At 39.6% G+C, this 20,018-nt stretch overlaps 1 protein-coding gene across 18 annotated transcripts in view; it reads left to right on the forward strand.

The window, feature by feature from the left end:
* The window catches only part of LOC137318255 (cAMP-regulated phosphoprotein 21-like), a 455,290-nt gene that overhangs the window by 310,422 nt on the left and 124,850 nt on the right, over nt 1-20,018 (forward strand). For all 18 annotated transcript variants that reach the window (XM_067981189.1, XM_067981224.1, XM_067981218.1 and 15 more), the window contains one exon: nt 13,147-13,317. The gene's annotated coding sequence lies outside the window, so the exon portion shown is untranslated. The remainder of the gene's footprint in view (nt 1-13,146; nt 13,318-20,018) is intronic.

Below are 20,018 nucleotides of genomic sequence, written 5' to 3' on the forward strand. Positions count from 1 at the left end.
TTGGTGGTTGTACCCGGTTGTGCCCATCATAGCCCATCAATTACAAGCTGCGTACATATTTGAAATGTATCCCTTACCAGCCATTATCCCTTACCAGCCATTGTACCACATTTTAACATGTCATTACTTTCTAGCCTGCTATAGAGCAGGCATTAAAATTATATCAAAATGAAAATGTATTACAAAGACAAACTGATCAATTGGACTGAAATATTGTACGGCCACATCCCAGTGCAGTAGAATGTATGAAATGCATCTCCTCACCTCACTACATCCATAAACAATACACAGTTATCGTGCTGCCAAAACTGAAGGGGAGCCAATAACTAAAATTTCCAAATATCAGAAATTTTGTTTTCTACCTTTCTTTTCATCACAGACAAAATATGAGAGATCCATAATACATCTTTTCAGTCTTAATGTGGCGTTAAAACCTCTTGTGCTGCATAGACTGGATTAATATAGCAACATTTCATTTTTAAAATATTTTCTTTTAATATTTTAAACCTTTTCCTAAGGTGAGTGTTTTGTCTTATCCATCACTTCAAAGTTATTGTCATTTACAAGACTCCTTCATGGACCTCTGAGTGCCCTCCATTTCCTAAACAAGACAGTAAAGAGCCATTTAGCTTAGTTGGTGGCATCTGACCTCTGGGTCAGAAGATTTTGTATTTGAACCCAGTATTGGGCGTTGCATTTATAATGTACTTTGACACTTCAGTTCAGTATTGAGGTTCCACGTTGATGGAGGTGCTGTCCTTCACATGAGAATGTTTAACCGAGGCTCCATCTGCTGGATTCAGAGACCCCAGGGCACCATTTGAAAAAGATCAGGGAGCTCTTCCAGTTCCTGGTTAGCATGCTTCCCTCAATGAATACCACCAAAATAAGACCAGACTAGTTGATGATGCAGCCCATTGCTGTTTGGGTGACATTACTGATGCAAATAGCTGCCATATTTGCCGCTATAACTAACCACTGCACTTCAACGTGAGATACTTATAATGGATGCACCTGAACAGGATCCCTTACATAGAATCATAGAACGATACAGTACAGAAGGCAGTCATTTGCCCCATTGTGCCTGTGCCGGCTCTTTGAAAGAGCTATCCAATTAGTCCCATTCGCTTGCTCTTTCGCCATAGCACTGCAAATTTACTTGTGACTCACCTGACTCCCCAGAGCCTTTCCACCATCTACAAGGCACAAGTCAGGAGTGTGATGGAATACTCTCTCCACTTGCCTGGAAGCTCGACAACATCCAGGACAAAACAGCCCGCTTGATTGGCACCCCCTCCACCACCGTAAAACATTCACTCCTCCACCACTGGCGCACTGTGGCTGCAGTGCGTACCATCTACAAGATGCACTGCAGCAACTCACCAAAGCTTCTTTGACAGCACCTCTCAAACCTGCAACCTCTACCGCCTGGAAAAACGAGGGCAGCAGGTGCATGGGAACAACATTCCCCTCCAAGTCACACACCATCCAGACTTGGAAATATATCGCCATTCCTTCATCGTCGCTGTGTCAAAATCCTGGAACTCCCTACCTAACAGCACTGTGGGAGAACCTTCACCACACGGACTGCAGCGGTTCAAGAAGGTGGCTCACCACACCTTCTGAAGGGCAATAAATACTGGCCTTGCCAGCGATGCCCACATCCCATGAATGAATACAAAAATGTCACACTCAGTCAAATGCTGTCTTGATGTCAAGGGCAGTCACTTTCACCTCATCTCTGGAATTCAGCTCTTTTGTCCATGTTTTTGCCAAGGCTGTAATGAGGTCTAGACCCGAGTGGTCCTGGCGGAACCCAAACTGAGCATCGGTGAGTAGGTTATTGGTGAGTAAGTGCCGCTTGATAGCACTGTCGACGACACCATCCATCACTTTGCTGATGATTGAGAGTAGACTGATGGGGCGGTAACTGGCTGGATTGGATTTGTCCTGCTTTATGTGGGCAGAGCATACCTGGGCAATTTTCCACTTTGTCGGATAGATGCCAGTGTTGTAGCTATACTGGAACAGCACGGCTAGAGGCACGGCTAGTTCTGGAGTACAAGTCTACTTCCTGAATCTATGCTATCTTCCCTGTAACAGCTTTCCCAGGTCTTCATCCATTGGATATCCCAAAATCATTTCAAAGATGTTCCTTACAGCAATGTTTAACAGGTTTATATTTTTGTGTTAGGATCTTTGAGGTGGTTGTTTTTTTTTTAAAATCATCGTCATGCAGTGGGAGATTTCAGCATAAGATAGGTTTCTTCAATTCTCCTTCCCTCTCCCTCAATGCTGGCAAATGTTTCTATCAACCAAAAACGAGACACCCCAGCCTAGCCAAACAATGCAAAGCTTGAAATCACCCAGGTGACAATCCTGGCATTTGTGGAGAACGGGAACTAATTAGCATAAGGCTGGCGGATTCTGCACCGCAATGGACACATCCTGGGCTCCTGCCTACCCCAAGCGGCCAGGAAATCTGGCCTCTGCTGCCATGTCTGGATGAAGCCGTGGTATTACCCGCCCACATCCAGTAACTTTTAAAATCATCCTACACAGCTTCCTTTGTAAAGAGGCTGCATTGATCAAAAACAAATGAATGATCTTTTATAAGTCTTCTGGGGGTGTGAGCCACTTTGATGGCCTGGACCATCATGGTTGTCCCCACTTCCACCCTTCAAGAGGCTCTTCTCACTTAGCGTAGTGGCCTCCAAAGTTATGCTGGGTCCCTGCGATGCCAAGGATCCGGGTACTCCCCACGTAGGGAGTCCAAGGACCCTCTAATGGGGGTGCCCTTGTAAGGGCGGATGGAGGTTCTGGTTCTGCCCCTTACAAAAATCCGAAATACTGGCACCGTATCCGGGTCCCAGGCTGTCTTCCGCTCCCTGTGCCGCACTTCTGCTGAAGTTTTGATGGGAGTGCGCCAGAAAGACCATGAAATTTGGGGCCCACAGTTTTTAAAACTTTTAGCAGACATTTCACCTTCAACATCCCTCACAGTCCCTCCCTTACCCAATAATTACGGTTACCTGTGGACTGCTTCAGATTCTGTAATATCTCGGATATCTGCCAAAGTAAGGTCATAAATGATCATCATAAGCCATACAGTGTAATATGCTTTTTTATTATACAAATACATTTTTAAAAAATTTAGGAAGACATGATTTTAGGAATACAATTGAACTAAATGTAGAACTGTATTTGAAATACAACTTTCAAAGCACTTCGATAAAAGGGACCTAGTTCAGCACAGAATCTAAGCCCTCAGCTGTTCTGAGACGTGCATCCATCATTTTTTAATTGAGAGAAGCAATGCGTGGGTGTTCACACATGAAATTGTGGAAGTTCATAATTTAATTGTTAATACATCTGCAGCTCATCTCATCTATTTTCAAAGGATGACTCACAGCTACAAGGAGAAAAAAACATACAGCTTGCAACTTATGTTTTTAAAAATCCTGCAATATTATTGCTGCAATAATTTAACACTTAAGGTGGCAGTAACAGTTGCATTGTGGTAATTTCAGTGCAGTACTGAGGGAGTGTTGCACTGCTGGAGGTGCTGTCTTTCGGATAAGACGTTAAACCGTAGTCCCGTCTACTCTCACAGGTGGTTGTAAAAGATTCCATGGCACTATTTGAAGAAGAGCAGGGACTTTTCCTGGTGTCCTGACCAACATTTATCCCTCAACCAACACCACCAAAAACAGATTATATGGTCACAATCTCACTGCCATTTGTGGGAACTTGCTGTGCAAAAATTGACTGCTGCGTTTCTCTACATTGCAACAGTGACTAAATTTCAAAATACTTGATTGGCTGTGAAGTGATTTACGATATCCTGAGGTCAGGCAAGTTCTTTCTTAACAGTATGATGCTTCTGTTAATACAGCACAGCAAACAAGTAGAATACAAAAGCAACTTTCATCAATTTGGGTGTTCGTGACACCTTAATGGGGTTTTCAATGATCTGTAATTCTGGAATATGACTTTTGTACCTGTGTGAATCATGGTTTATTGTCCAGTCAATGTTAAGATGAAACAAAATTTACAAGCATAATTTGTATACCAAACCTTTAGATTTTAGAGTGTTCATCTCAAAATGCCTAACTGGTCTCGGCTGGTGTTTATGCTCCACTTGAGTCCCCTCGCACTGTACTCATCCATCCCTATCAGCATATCCTTCTATTCCTTTTTCCCTCATGTACTTATCTCGTTTCCCCTTAAATGCTACTTGCCTCAACTACTCCTTTTGGTAGCAAGTTTGTCATTCTAACCACTCTCTGAGTAAAGAAGTTTCTCCTGAATTCTTTATTGTATTATGCTTGACCTCTTCATACTTGAAAATTGCAGCAGTTTAGGACCCTGATTTTGATATTTTTAATAAGGCTCACACCTGTTTTGGAGCGGGGGCATGAGCAGCACATTGAGACCCACTCAAAAATTGAGTTGGGCAAACCTCAGTTGGCCAATGGCCGTGACCTTCATTTCCACCCCCTCCCTCCCCCCCCCCCTTAGGATTTTCAAATGTCTACCACCCCGATTTGTTCAAAAGACATCCATTTAAGGTAATTGGCAAAAGAACCAGAGGCAACATGAGGGGAAAAAAAAGTGAATTATGATTACAAGGCACAAGTCAGGAGTGTGATGGAATACTCTCCACTTGCCTGGATGAATGCAGCTCCGACAACACTCAAGAATCCAGGACAAAGCAGCCCACTTGATTGACACCGTATCCACCACCTTAAACATTCACCCCCTCCACCACCGGTGCACAGTGGCTGCAGTGTGTACCATCTACAAGATGCACTGCAGCAACTCACCAAGGCTTCTTCGACAGCACCTCCCAAACCTGCAACCTCTACCACCCAGAAGGACAAGAGCAGCAGGCGCATGGGAACACCATACATGTTCCCCTCCAATCACGCACCATCCTGACTTGGAAATATATTGCCGTTCCTTCATCATCGTTGGTCAAAATCCTGGAACTCTCCACTTAACAGCACTGAGAGAGTACCATCACCACATGGACTGCAGTCGTTCAAGAAGGCAGCTCACCACCTCTTCAAGGGCAATTAGGGATGGGCAATAAATGCTGGCCTCGCCAGCGACGCCCACATCCCATGAATGAATTTTTAAAAAGTTAAGTTTAATTAGCCGGGTGAAATTTATTTGCAGATATTGTTAACATGATAGGCAAAGGTAGTGAAATTTATATTGTATATTTGGGTTTTCAGAGAGACTTTGCCAATTATTAGCTAAGGTAAAGAGTTATGAAATAGGAAATAACACATGGCACTGGATGTATAATTTAGCTAACAAACTGGAAACAGAACACAGCCAAATTTGGGAATGTTCTCAAGGTAATGAATAGTTTACTAAGGGGCTCAGTCTTGGGACCTTTATGACTTGGACAAAGTTATTATGATCAAAATTTCCAGGTTTGAAGAAGATATGAAAATTAGAGCCAATAATAATGAACAATGCAACCAGATTTGGAAGGATGTGCTTTTAGGTAACGGGGCCAATAGTTGTCAAATGAAGTTTAATATAGATAAATTAAATAATTAGTATGGGAGCAAACAGCTGTGTGGGTATGGTAAAAGGAATAGTTTTTTTATTCATTCATGGGATGTGGGCGTCGCTGGCAAGCCAGCATTTATTGCCCATCCCTAATTGCCCTCATACAAATGTACTGATCAGAAAAAAGATCTAGGGATCATTGTAGATAAAACTGTCAAATAATTAGTCTAGTGTTTGGCTGCAGTAAAATTAACATAGCTTGTTGATCCAGCCCTGTTTGATTAATCTTACATCCCATACGTACCTATTAGTTGTTACAAATTCTAATAGAGTGGTATTGAGAGTAGCTGCATCGCAAGCCATTTTGCTCTATTGGCTGAAGTAAAATTCAACAGAAGTAGGAAAGCAGAAAAATGGAGATAGAATGTGTTTTTTACTCAAAGCAAATACTTAAAAAGAAATTTACTGGCACAGGTTATTGGAACATAGAGTGCTTTGCCACAAGGCAGAGACTGTTGCCCTGATTTTAACCGGGGGCAGGGTGGGAGGGAAGCTCCCACGATGGCGCCAGTGTGAGGCTCAGACAATTTTAACTCCCAGGCCTCATTTAAACGTCTCCAGGTTGACTCCCACCCAAAGCTGGCGGAATGGGGTGGAGGCCAGTGGGCAAGAGTGGCAAGGTAACGGTCCCCGGCAGGATGGTAAGTCGTCAAGTGGTGGGAGGCGCAGTTGGGAATTGCGGCTGAGGATGGGGGTGTGGTATGCCCGGGAGCGGGGTGGCCCAACGTTTCCATCTGGGACTGGGAGATCCTCTTAAAAGACTTTAAAAAGTCACTTAAGTGGGCCTCTGCCGGCCCTGGACCCTGTCTGCTGTTAGCTTTACCTGGCAGCTTCGACAGCTGTGATCCCCAATTAAAATCGCATTGGACCCCAATATTTGAATATTTATGAGGCCCCTTGCTGGCCTCGACACTCCCCAACACCCGGGAGTTAAAATGGCAGCAGGCACAAAAGCGGTGGGTTGCACCCAACCGCCATTTTAAAATCGCACCTTTTAATATCACTTAAAAAGGATTTGGATAAGTATTTGAAAAGGAAGCATGTTTCCCTACATTAGGATAATGAGTACAATTCAAAAGTACTTAATTGACTGTGAAACACTTTGGGTTGTCCTGACTTCTTGAAAGGCACTATATAATGCAAGCTCTTTCTTTTCATTCTATATACTGGGAAAGGGCAAGGAAATGGGATTGGAGTAGTTAGCGCAGTAACTAGCATTTTTTTTTATTCGATCATGGGACGTGGGCGTTGCTGGCAAAGCCAGCATTTATTGCCCATCCCTGTGCATGGCACAGGACTGATGGGCCAAACCTTCTTTGGCGCTGTTATTGCTATGATTTTTTTTTAGTGCTGTTTGCTGTTATTAGAATATTTTGCATTGCACAGTACACTGATGTGTAAAAAAAAATGAAGAAAAACTTGCATTTATATAGCGCATTTCACAACCTCAGGACACCCCAAAGTACTTTATAGGCAATGAAGCACTTTTGAAGTGTGGTCACTGTTATACTGTAGAATACAAATGGAGTTTAGAGTATTTTAAGAGTGCATCCACTAGGGAATAGCTGTTGTGTGGAGTAATTAGAAGGCTGGTGGAATGAAGGAATGCATCAGATCTTGAGGGGAAGAATGTTAGTGAATTTGAGCAAGGAAACAAATACGAATAAATGTTTCAGCAATCTTTCAGTATATAGAAGATAAATGAATGACTTATTGTGAACATATGTTTCAGTATGATCTTTAGTTTGAAAAATCAGCTGGCTAATGAAGTTGGCAGGATTGGAAGTTAGGAACTTCTGTTTACTTGCAATCTAGACCGGCTGCTGCAGTGACCTTTACAATGATTATTTGCCCAATTATTTTCTGATTCACAGTTTTTGTACCTTAGATCTGTTTTTAGAGTGTGTTACCAATCATCTTAGGGAAAAAAAAAATTCTTTAGCAGGTCTTCATTAAACGTCCATAGCATGCCAAATGGCCATTCCGAAATGGTTAAAATTTAAGATGTTTGAGATAATTTAGGGATATCTTGAATTGTTTACAGATGACTCATAATTTCAGTATATTTCCTACATGGAATTAGAAATTATGAATATTTTTTTTGAATGCCTTCGCATCTACATGTAAATAACGGCTGCAGATTAAATGCATTTACGAACAGAAAAGAAATCAGGGATGCGAAGTTCAGTCCCTTCATACGTTAACTCTCCCTTCACTGAATCCAATTTATAACCCCAAAATAGCCCCAATATGTATACGTGTGAAGGCCTGACTGGCTGCTGAATGATTTTTCGGTAGCACCCCAATAACAGCATGTCGTGCTTTATGTGGTACTGCATGAAAGAAGGCATGCCATGCTGATCATCAGCCAGCAAAGCCTGATTGATCTACCTGGCCATGATGCTGCTAACCTATTTTTAGGCAATGCTGTGCTACTTGGCAATGACTTAGCGGTATTGTCTTTGGAGAGTCAGTCAGCAAAGACGTAGATGCAGAACTATGCCATCTGCTATAAGTGCACTTGCTGCTAACATGCAGCATAGGGCAGGCACAGCCAGTGATAGCACCCGTCAGCTGTGGCCTCATTCCTGCCTCCACCTCCTTCCAGCCATATTGTAGTGTGGACTTACAAGGATGATACTATGGAGTGGCAGAGAGTATTGCTCCTTGACCCCGCCTCAAGCAGCACCACCTCCACTTCAGCAGCTGTTAAATGGGGTGCTGAGCTACATCATCACTTGCCTTTTGTGTCTTTCTAAAGGCTTTCAGAATTTTTGCACCTTATTGTGAAATACCCCTTTAATTGTACCTGTCCCTCTAAATTTCACTCTGTGCTCCCACTTTTGTGCTTCCTGCACTTGCCCAAATCTGCACCTGGATCTGCGAATAATTAGGCAAATGAATGCCCATGAAAGTTGGGTGCTTTTAGCACATTACTGTTTTGGCAAGTTTAGCACCATTTCTTATACATTTAGAACTGACACCAGTAGGTGAAAATCAGTCCTATGGTGTGTAATTATCTTATTTATGTTGAAGTAACTTTTGATTCATTTAAATTTGCGAGGGAAGGTTTTTTCATTCCTTGTCCTATTTGTTTTTTTTCTGTGAATGTTTTTTGGCTCATCGAGGTTAGGGGTATTAGTGCTGGAGAATGGATCACTTTCCCTTTTAAGCACACAGTGTCAGCATCGAGCACATCTGGGTCAGGTGTAGCACAGTCAGACGCAACATAAGACTCCCTGTACTCTGCCCTTAAACAATGGACCTTAGTTCCAGCTTCAGAAGAGCAACCCTTACTATATCAGCACTGTCGTTTTCCCATTTCCCACATGAATCATCCTGTGACCTCTCTGATTAAGATTTCTTGTAGCACCCACTTACAGCCAGCAGACAGAGAAGTCCATCATCCCACCCTGCTGTGTTTTTTCAGTGTCTTGCAGAGGGTTATTTGGCTTATCTCTCTGAATTTGCGACTTATTTCTGTATGTCCTATTTTCTATTGTCCCTCTTGTGAGTTATCTAACTTAAATCTATGTTTCGGTATCTCTATTTTCTATGCAGAGGATAATTTGTTGGTGATGTGGCAAACATTAACATTTTTCATTTGTACTAATTCCTTTCATTTTATTTCAAACTTTAGCTCTCTTTCATCCTTTCATTTTTCAAATATTGCTTTTATTAATCTTATGATTTTGCATTTCTCTGAAATCTATTATACTTTCAATATTCAATATGCGACACCAACATTTCCAGATGCACTGCGTATTTTTCCAGTCTCTGTGGAACTTCTGCTAAACCTTTTCTATAATTTTATCTCCCGTATTTTTCACACAGCCTGTTTTTGAACTTCTGTGATTAGGATCTTAAGTTCTTCTATGCTTTTAGGTTAAATGAAGGGTTGAATGAAAGTCTGAAATAAAATGGAACAAATTAATGGAAATGAGAAATATATTATCTTTTGCATCATCAAATTATCCTCTGCAAACACACTTGAGAGAGTGTGAAAAAGTATTTTTGCTTCCACTGAATGGTGTCTCCACACTTTTGTTTCTGGTTGCTCTATATCTCTTGTTTCCTTATAGAACTTTGAAGGCTAAAAATGAGGTCATTTTTATACGACAGCACACTGTTAAGGGATAGAATAGTGTTCACAGTAAGTAAATGCCATTTTTGAAATAACCTGCTATTAGGTATGTATTAACAGGAAAATGGGGGAGCTGCAAACAAGCCAAATTTTGCTTGAATTTGTGCTTTTGTTGGAACACCAGTAACTAGCAAATTTAAATGACCAATATTGCCAACTGTCAGCAGATATGAATTGGCTTCTAAAAATAATGTTTGCTTCAAATAATTATTTATGTTTGGTCTCAAACTTCTAAGAAGTAACATCTTAAACAGAAATGATAGAGGTTCAAAAAATGACTGCTCTTGGTCTGCTCTGAAGACCTCAGTTGGAACATCTTAGATGGTGAGTAACCACGATCATTTCTCAATATGCAAAGTAAGAACTGGCTGCTCTGTTTCCTATGGGCATACATTCAGATTTCTCTTTCATTTTAAAGATCTTTCCCCTTTTTTTAAACCTTTGGCTTTGCACATCTTTCACTTTTGAAAATGGAACAGATAGGCCCTGTAGACTAGTACAAAATGTTTGATAATCAAGTTCTTTTAGTAGGCAATGTTGATGTGCCTGTGTACATTCTTCTGCCATTTGATTGTATTTTAAATGATTTTCTCACCTATGAGCACTTTTCTCAGGGGGGAGGGGGGATTTTTGTGATTTTTGTACATGTTTCTAGTAATTTGTGACAAATTGTCAATTTTTAAAAAAAATGTTACGGTGAAGAAATACCCAGAGTACACCTGTCAAAAGCCTTCTGTGTAGTTATCAGTTACATAGCTGATGCAGACTTTATTTCCTATGCTGCTTCTGTGACAATGGTAGAATGTGCTAGCAGCCCACCTTGCAGCTGTCTCTGCGTTTTAGGCAGATGGCTGTCTTCATCTGTTTTGACAGAAACAAAACCTGATTATTTCCAAGTGCCTCAAAATTAGCAATAGCTTCGTAACTATTTTCTCAATTGTTTGCTGTTCCAATGCAAGTGTTACTTCAGGATGCGCTCAGTGAGGTATTTCTAATAATGTATTCTTCAGTGGATGTTTTCGGTCAGATCATAGGGTGAAAGAATCAATCGTAATGTCACCAGATTTGAATCAAATTGGGTTTTGCATTTATTCTTTAAAGTCTGGATTTTTACACTGAAATGGGAAACAATTTACTGTGCGCAAAAAATATATTTTTAAACGGTATGCTTAAAAACTGTTAGACTGGGCTTTGTTGGATCCAGCAGGTGTGTTGGGCTGTACTTTTCTCTAGGTGTTTATGGAATGATCCTATTCCATGGTTTGTACTAAACTAGGTTGGTAGCGTTGCATCATGGCACACTGGTGTGAAGGTAGTCTACGAGAAGTAATTTAAGCCACTAAAGTGAGGATGCCATAGCCTAAAATGGCATATGATTTGTTAGATATAGCTGGCTTGTATTTCTAAGGCTTTCAGACTAGCAAGAAATCTTAATTGTAATTTTGTTTTGCTTTAATACATTGTCACTTGTTTCCAGAAAGATGAGACAAATTAGCATTATTTTAAATTATTGCTCCATTGGCATTGATTTCTTTCATATTTCTTAAGTTGTTCCTGATTCTACTTGCAACATGCAGTGAATGTTATAGAATAGTGTAAGTTCTGGCACTGCATTTATCATTATTTTTTGCACCAATGCATCATGTTGCAAAATTGATTGATTAAATTGATACTGTATGTCAGCTTTTTAATAGTTTTATATTGCATTTACAATGGGAACCCTTTATACCTGTTTACTAGTTACATTTCAGTGGAATGCAAACATTGCTAATGTGCCCCACAAATGGGCTTTATTGTAAATCATCATGGAGATGAAATTTTTTTAGTCAATAATGATACTAAAAAAGAAACCTGAGTACAGGATGGGAAATCTTGTTTTGTACTCAATTTTGTCTTTTTAATTTTATTAACGGGGTGAATTTCAACCCCATGACTGTAAATTCCGTCATGCAGTTGATACTCTGCAAACTCATTAAAGTGCATTTATATTTTTTTCTATGTCAAATTAGTTCAGCCATTCTCTTAAATAAGTGTCAGCTTGACTCGTGTCTGAGTCAGAAGGATATGGGTTTAAACCACACTTCAGAACTTGAGCACATAATCTAGGCTCACACTTCAGTGCTATGTTGAGGGAGTACTGTATTATCGGAGCTGCTGTCTTTCAGATGAGATGTTAAACTGAGGCTCCATTTGCCTATTGAGTGTACGTAAAAGAGAGAATGTTTTTCTCTGTTAAAGATGCTATATAAATAGTGTTTTTTTTTAATTTTGCTGCTGGAACTTGCATGGCCAAATCTTGAATTGTGTAACAATTGGAATAGGATGCTCAGCCTCATTTTAAAATATTTTCTTTTATTAAAATATTTCAAAACTGTTTCTGACCTTTTACCATAATATAACCTGAAAATCAGATTTGTATATTCCAGTAGCTTCAAAATAATACTTATATTTTTGTAGTAGCTTTTAGCACCTGATCAGACAATTTATTCTCAGTTAAATCCTTAACTTTCGCTGCAAACAGGAAAGTCCTGATGAAAGTTTCCTGCATTGACTATAATTGGAGCATTTGTTCATCAATTATAGTCAACATCGTTCTCTCATGTACCAAAGTAACAATACTAAACAGCACAATAATGCCAAGAGACATATGGCTCTGTGACCCACTCATGTTTTACTCGTGGTGCATGTGACCTATCTTAAATGGAAAGTACTGTAATTAGTTTAAGTTTATGTAGTAAGTGTACAGAAAGTGTTGTGTGGTTGCACAAATGATGATTCTCTGTATTCAGATAAAAGAAACCAACAATGCAGATTGTATAATTTTAACATTTAAGAAAGAGGAATTGCATTTGGTAATTTTTTTTGTGCCATGATCTACAGCCGGCGATGAGCGTTACTCCTGACGCATGATACAGAATGTTCATTCAATACTATTTTACTTGCCACTCTTTGATCACTTCCTTTTATATTCTATTGCTTTAAAGAACAAGCCTGAACAACATTTTTTAACCAATAGTAGTCTACCAAAGTACATTGTAAAATCACTGTAGTTACAAAAAAAACGCAGATGTTTAATTTGCCTGGAAAAACAGTGAGAGTACATGCGATTCTATTACAGATTGCTTGATCAGTACAGAGGTAAGAGTCTTTCAAGAGCCTGAATGAAAGCAGCACACAACTAGAAATGCGTAATCGTCGAGTGTAAAATAATTGTTAATTTTAGCTCTTTGCGTAGGAGCTGTTATGATTGAACAGCCGTTTCTTGCCTTTATTAGAGAAGCAGCAAGCAGTTTGAGACAGGTGGAGCTAATTCAAACTGTGAAGCAGATTTGCTTCAAGCAGGTCATTAGTGCAGGAAATCTGCCTCTACTCAAGACTTTCCTTAACCCTTCTATTATTTTCGTCATTTCTTTCAGGTTGACAATGGTCCATCAAATCCTCTTTGGGAACAGCATGGAGGTTGTCATTTTGGACTGTTGATGAGGACATGGGACTCACTTTGTCATTGATCAGTCGTGTTGATTTCAACCGTGAACAGCATCAGATAGAAAGCATCAACAAACCAACACAGAAACCGTGTACTGAAGGTAATTTTCTTTTCCAAAATGTGAATGTAAAATCTGATTGTCTAACTTTACTGAAGTAGGGATTGCAAATGGGTTACTTTTTATTTTAATTGAGTGAAGAGAAGCAGAGAGATTTGAAGGCACAATTGAATTTGGATTATTAAATAGTGCCATACTTTATTGCCTAAATTTCACCAATATGCAGTAACAATCCATGGATGGTGCTTAAATTATACAGATTCACCATCCTTTATACATCAGAAAGCAGAATGATTTGCAGATCATGAGATTTTCGAGAAAAGGCAGTGATCTCTGGGAAGGGTTGTGAGAAATTTAGTGACAAGTTAGCCAGATTTTAATCTTTTGTGAATAAATTAACCTTCATTCCTTTACTTATGTCAATAGCAATTTTTTCCACTATTGTAAAATGTCACTTGTATAAAATAAACCTTTAGGATGATGATGGGATGTGTGTGTGCATGCAAGTGTGTTTAAATCTATTAAGTCTCACCATTTAGCCAAATCTTCATTCTTTTTGTAGTACCATCTTCTTGGCCAAAAATGTAGTAGAAAAAAGACATTAAATTGTTAAACTAATACATATTACTTCATGCAAATTAACAGAAATTAATATATACATCTAGCATGAAAATGATTTAAAATAAATCTGTTTTCTTGCATTTGTGTTTTGAAAGTAGAAATTCATTTTTGTCTATACAGTAACTATACAGTATAGATTGTCTGTAGTTATAGTATAGTTTCCTTTTTTTAACCTGATGTGCCTGAGGAGTAATGTAGATCATTATTCCTTATGTTGACACCTGCATATGTTGCTAAGAATGGGCATGATCAATGACCAGCCTTATTGTAGGTTGATATTAAAAGCACTCATCCCACTAAGATTCTAAACCACACAGGGCTGCCTTTACATTGGGCGCCATTAGCTGGCACTGCTGAAAGGTGGATTGCTTTCTAATGGGCTTTTTCCTTGTTAACCTCTTTAAGCAGTTTCGAAAACTCACCATGTGTCTTTTGGGAATTCTTGTAAAACGTATTCGGTATAAAATAGAATCAGTTTTGGTGTAGTAGTATTTCATAATTTATTCAGAATCCTTCTGCTTTAGCTTTAGCTGGCAATGCAACTGTATAATATATATATGTACATTGTGTTTATGGCCCACAATGTGGAATTGAACTTCTGACTGTAGCTTTTATTTTTACACAGCAATGTTAAATGAATATGGATATTTAATATTTTAATTTATATAGGATCATGGAGCTAAATGTTCCTTTGAGTCATTGTTGTTCCAAGTTCAACTTGATTCATCTAATCTTGCAAATATAATGCATCATAATTTACATTTGAGATTTTCAAGATGGCAGCCATTCCCCTCTGAGAAGAGGCGAGAACCCATTTACACAAATTGCATTCATACAGCACAGAAGGAAGCCATTCGGCCCTTCGTGCTTGTGCCAGCTCTTTGAAAGAGCTATCCAATTAGTCCCATTTCTCTGCTCTTTCCCCATAGCCCTGCAAATTTTTCTTTTTCAAGTATATACAGTAAAAAAATAAGATGTAGCTGCTACTATACTCCACTATATATTTCTGAAAATAATTATTTTCACATCGTAAAGCCATTTAAAAAAAGAATCACAAATAACAAATGTGACCGTCAACTTAGCTCCAACAAATCTCTCCCCAGCTTCCACAAACAGTACGATACATCCTGCTGCACACCTGAACATCCTGACATCTCAGTGCACTCTCCTGTATTTCATAGACGGCCATCTGAAGCCTCACATTAACTCCCAATGCACTTTGATGCACATCTCCCAATGAGATTACCATTCTTGGGAGTTACCATTTAGCTGGGACTCCCAAGTTGTGTGCAAATTGGCCAGTTGACTCCCGACTTTATTTTTTTGAATCGTGTAGCTTAGGAAAACAAATGGAATGCAGTTGAGAACAAGCGGGCCAAAAGAAGTACAACTGTTCAGCAAATCAAGTAATGGCACAACTGAGTAGGCTTGGGATCTTAGCGCACTGTGAACCACCGATTAGCAGGAATGTAAGAGCCCAATACATATAAATCTCTGAACACCACCATGGGAGATCAACTGATAATTAAAAAATATAAATAACAGGATCTTCCTGTAACTGAATGGTTAAAGGCAATGCTGGTATGGTACTAAGCCATGGTTCTCATTCCTAACTGCTACCTGTTGGAAAACTTGTATGTGTGTGTGCGTGCATATGTATTGTGTAAAGACAAGGTCAAGCTCAACTTTTGATGCCCTTCCCCGAAGCTTGAATAGCCTGTTGCCACTCATTGTTTAGGCTCATGAGCAAAGTATCCCCCATTAGGCAACTAGGAGCTCAACGCGAGTTACTGCTTTCAGAAGAGAAAGAAGGAGAATTGGAGGGACAAATAACTTAAACATTGTATTTTAAACATGTTGAATATGTCTGGCAAGTGATCTATGGATATCACTGAGGCTGACCCTGACTCTCTTGGTTTCAATGTCTCATTTTTGAAATATTTATCCTATCTCACATACATAACCTTTGTATTTTGGATGCTTCAAAATAAACAAAGGACAAAGAGAATTATATGTAGGTTTATGAAAACCAGACACACGCAAGCCGAGGTGCATACAGTGGTGTTGCAGGCCTCGCTGCTCGATTGCTCTGGATACTTTTAGTGTGCTCAGGCAAGAATTATCCAGGTATCTACTTTTTAACTGGAGTTTAAATGAGACATTTTGCAAAATCCTGAAAACATTTAATGGTTTTGCACACCTAACTGAAGGATTATTGGTAAAATGCTTGGTACAGTTCTGTACACATCTAATAATAATAACAAACCAATTACTTTTTATCTTCCACCACACAGTCCAGCATCACGCCCCATGCAATGATGATTAGCGTTTCATCTCCAAACAACCTTTATCTGATAAAGATGGGCCATTTAGGAAGACTATTTGCCCCTTTATGTTTTCAAGTTTGCATTCTGTGAACTTACCATTAATGCTTAAAAATTATTGATATTTTTAGATGGTGTCTGCAAACTGAATGTTTGTTTCTCCCTGTGGATTAAATTTAGCTTTCAATCTATGTACCACAAGATTTTAATCTGGTCTGACTTGGATCAGCTGTTCAGTTTTAGTTGATTAAATGTGCGATCATACAGGTACCAGAGCAACAGAATAGAAAGCAGGCTTCATCAAAACTCTTTGTACATAATATCCTATTAACATGAAAACAAAGTACTGAATAAAATGGAACCTCATAGCTTTTTGTACCAGTCATGTGACCAACATAATGCATTTGATAACATTAGTACTTGTAATATTTAATCAACGGTCAGCACTCAGCTGGAGTTTGGGCAGTTGGGTATATGTATATTTATATATTTATAATTTTTTTTAACAAGTTGGGCTTCCAGCTTGTATTCTACAGAGTGATTGCTCCATTGTCTCAGTGGTACAGCAACCACTGTATACTATGGAGCAACTTTCCTTAATCTTGATAATTGAACGAACTTGCATTTATATAGCGTCTTTCACAGCATCAGGACATCCCAAAACACCTTACAGCCAATGAAGTACTTTTTTGAAGTGCACTCACTGTTGTAATGTGGAAAACGCAGCAGCCAATCCTCTGTTGATAATTTCCTGTTCCAGCATGCATTTGATTTATTAATTTAAAATTTGTTTGCTGTTCCTTAATTCACCCACTTTTCTATTCCCTTGCAATGCAATTAATCTCCCTTGTAATAGTGACCTGGCTATATTGTTCGGTGTCAACAGTAAATTAGTAGCCTCTGCCGTATCATTTCTGGAGGCCCTCCTCTCCTCTGTTCCACTCTCACTCCCAATCTCCTCCTTCCCGTCCCCTCTGCTTTCACTTCCCCTATATCTCTCCCATCCCTTTCTTCCCCTCTCCCCTTCACTCTTTCTCTCGCTTCCCCTCTCCCACTTCCCCTATCTCTCTCCTAGCCCTTCTCACCTTGCTCTTCTCTGTCTCCTTGCCCTTCTGTCTCTCCCCTCGCCTGCCTCTCCCCCCTCCCTCCCCTCGCCCCTCCCTCCCCTCGCCCGCCCCTCTGGTACCAGTTAAATTGAATTGTTGACCTTGCACACAATCACATCATCAATACAGGCAGAATGTTAACCTAAACCCCATGGTTGGAAGCTGATATGATCAGATCAGTTACCCATTTTACACACCGCCCATCAGTGGAAAGTATAATCGTGCGGTGTGCAAAACAGGCACCTGGTCTGTTCGCGTGAGTTTCCCACAGGGCAGTTAGGTTAAAATTACCCCAGTTAGGTTAATTGCTGATGATGTTTTGGTGTCACATCAAGAGCAACTGCTGTTTTGATTGCAGCAGTGTATTACCTGTACATAACAAGAACTCTGTTCTTTCAATTTAAATTCTGAGAACCATTAAATATCATTATTGTATATTACATTACATGTATTACGGTAAGATATTGTGTCAGGTTTTTTTATTCAGTGGACTGGTTATTCAACACCATTAGACATACTGATAAAAAATAAACAAGAAATCTTCTTGGGCCTCCTAATTATTTAGCAAGTTAAAAGCAATAGCGGAATGTTGATGGTATCAAGCAATGTGGCCACGTCACCGTATAAAGCTTTGCTCTTCTGATTTAGTGCCTTATTAGTCCCAGGAAAGTGATTACTGTCTTGGAGCTCTTTCCTATATATCAATTATATACTTAGTGATGTAATTACCAGCCAATTGGAACAAAAGCTGATGGCCACGTGACTACAAAATTAAACAACAGGTTCCATTTGCCAGGCACTCTATAGAGAAAATTTAAATCATGCCTATGGTGATTCAATACACCATCTGCAAGTTTAGGAGTTTAATCGGAGCTGGATATTACCAAGTATCATAGAAGGTTACAGCATAGAAGGAGGCCATTCGGCCCATCGAGTCCACGCTGGCTCTATGCACGAGCAATCCAGCTAATCCCACTGCCCTGCCCTATCCCCGTAGCCTTGCACATTTTTTCATTTCAAGTACTTATCCATTTCCCTTTTGAAGGCCATGATTGAATCTGCCTCCGCCACTTCCTCGGGCAATGCATTCCAGATCCTAACCACTCGCAGTGTAAAAAAGTTTTTCCTTATATCACCTTTTGGTTCTTTTGCCAATCACCTTAAATCTATGCCCTCTGGTTCCGCCAATGGAAAAAGTTTCTCTCTATCCACTCTGTCTAGACCTTCATGATTTTAAACACCTCTATTAAATCTCCTCTCAACCTTCTCTGTTCCAAGGAGAACAATCCCAGCTTCTCCAATCTATCCTTGTAATTTAAATCCTTCATCCCTGGAATCGTTCTCGTAAATCTCCTCCGCACCCTCTCTCAGGCCTTCACATCCTTTTTAAATGTGGTGCCCAGAACTGGACACACTACTCCAGTTGTGGCCGAACCAGTGTTTTATAAAGGTTCATCATGACTTCCTTGCTTTTGTACTCTATGCCTCTATTTATAAAGCCCAGGACCCCGTATGCTTTTTTAACCGCTTTCTCAACCTGCCCTGCCACCTTCAACAATTTATGCACATACACCCCCAGATTCCTCTGTTCCTCCATCCCTTTTAGAATTGTGCCCTCTAGTTTTTATTGCCTCTCCTCATTTTTCCTACCGAAATGCATCACCTCGCATTTTTCCACATTATCTTCATCTGCCACGTGTCCGCCCATGCCACCAGAGTGTCTATATCCCCTTGAAGTCTATCACTATCCTCCTCACTGCTCACTACCCTTCAAAGTCTTGTGTCACCCGCAAATTTTGAAATTGTGCACTGTACACCCAAGTCCAAGTCTGCGTACTTTGAATCCAAATGCAGCTGCTTATAATTTTACACCTGTGTTGTATTTTAAGAATGAAATATTTAATTTTAAAGGATCTTCAAAGAGTTGCATTGGCAAAATTATGTAATTTTTCTATTAACCATGCTTGGTCTGACCCATGATTGTTGGTGTTCGCTATTTACAATTATCAATGTAGATTTGTCACACAATGTCAGAATGTCTAACAAAATACTCAATTTATACCATCAGTTTTTCCAGATAATATTATCAACTTAAATTCATTGTTTTGAAACAGTTTTTTCTCATGGTAACAAAAATACATTGATTAGACAAGTTGGCCTGCAGATTCGGTCCAATAGGTAGGTTTCAGGAATTGTTTGCCTTGCATTTGCCCCTGAGAAATCGAAGCTGTTGCTTAATTATATGCATTTGGCAGCAGTATTTGTTAAACCCACTGCCAACAGTGTTGCATTATTTTCACATTTATAAGCAATACAGTGAAGACATTGCTAATAGTGTGATGTCACAAAAACTGATCAATGTTCTTGTTTACATAGGGTGTTGCCATACACAAATCAAGGCATAAAGAGTGCATTAATATATTGCACCTTTTCTTTCACTTATGAGGAGGATCTGTAGACTCATAGATTTACAACAGTTAGGGCAGACAATAATACTATGAGTGTATTCTTCTCTACTGACTACAATTCTGGCACTAGAGTATTCATTCCCAACAATTTCCGCTTCATATCTTACTGTACCTCCTGCCCATAACACTTCAGCTGGTGTACATATATCCTGTTGAGATTTTCATATGGTCTAGCATCTGTGGGAGATTTGGTTACACAATCGTGCAATTCAACTTTAAAAGAT

This window comes from Heptranchias perlo, chromosome 3 (genome assembly GCF_035084215.1).
Source record: "Heptranchias perlo isolate sHepPer1 chromosome 3, sHepPer1.hap1, whole genome shotgun sequence".
NCBI classification, from domain to species: domain Eukaryota; kingdom Metazoa; phylum Chordata; class Chondrichthyes; order Hexanchiformes; family Hexanchidae; genus Heptranchias; species Heptranchias perlo.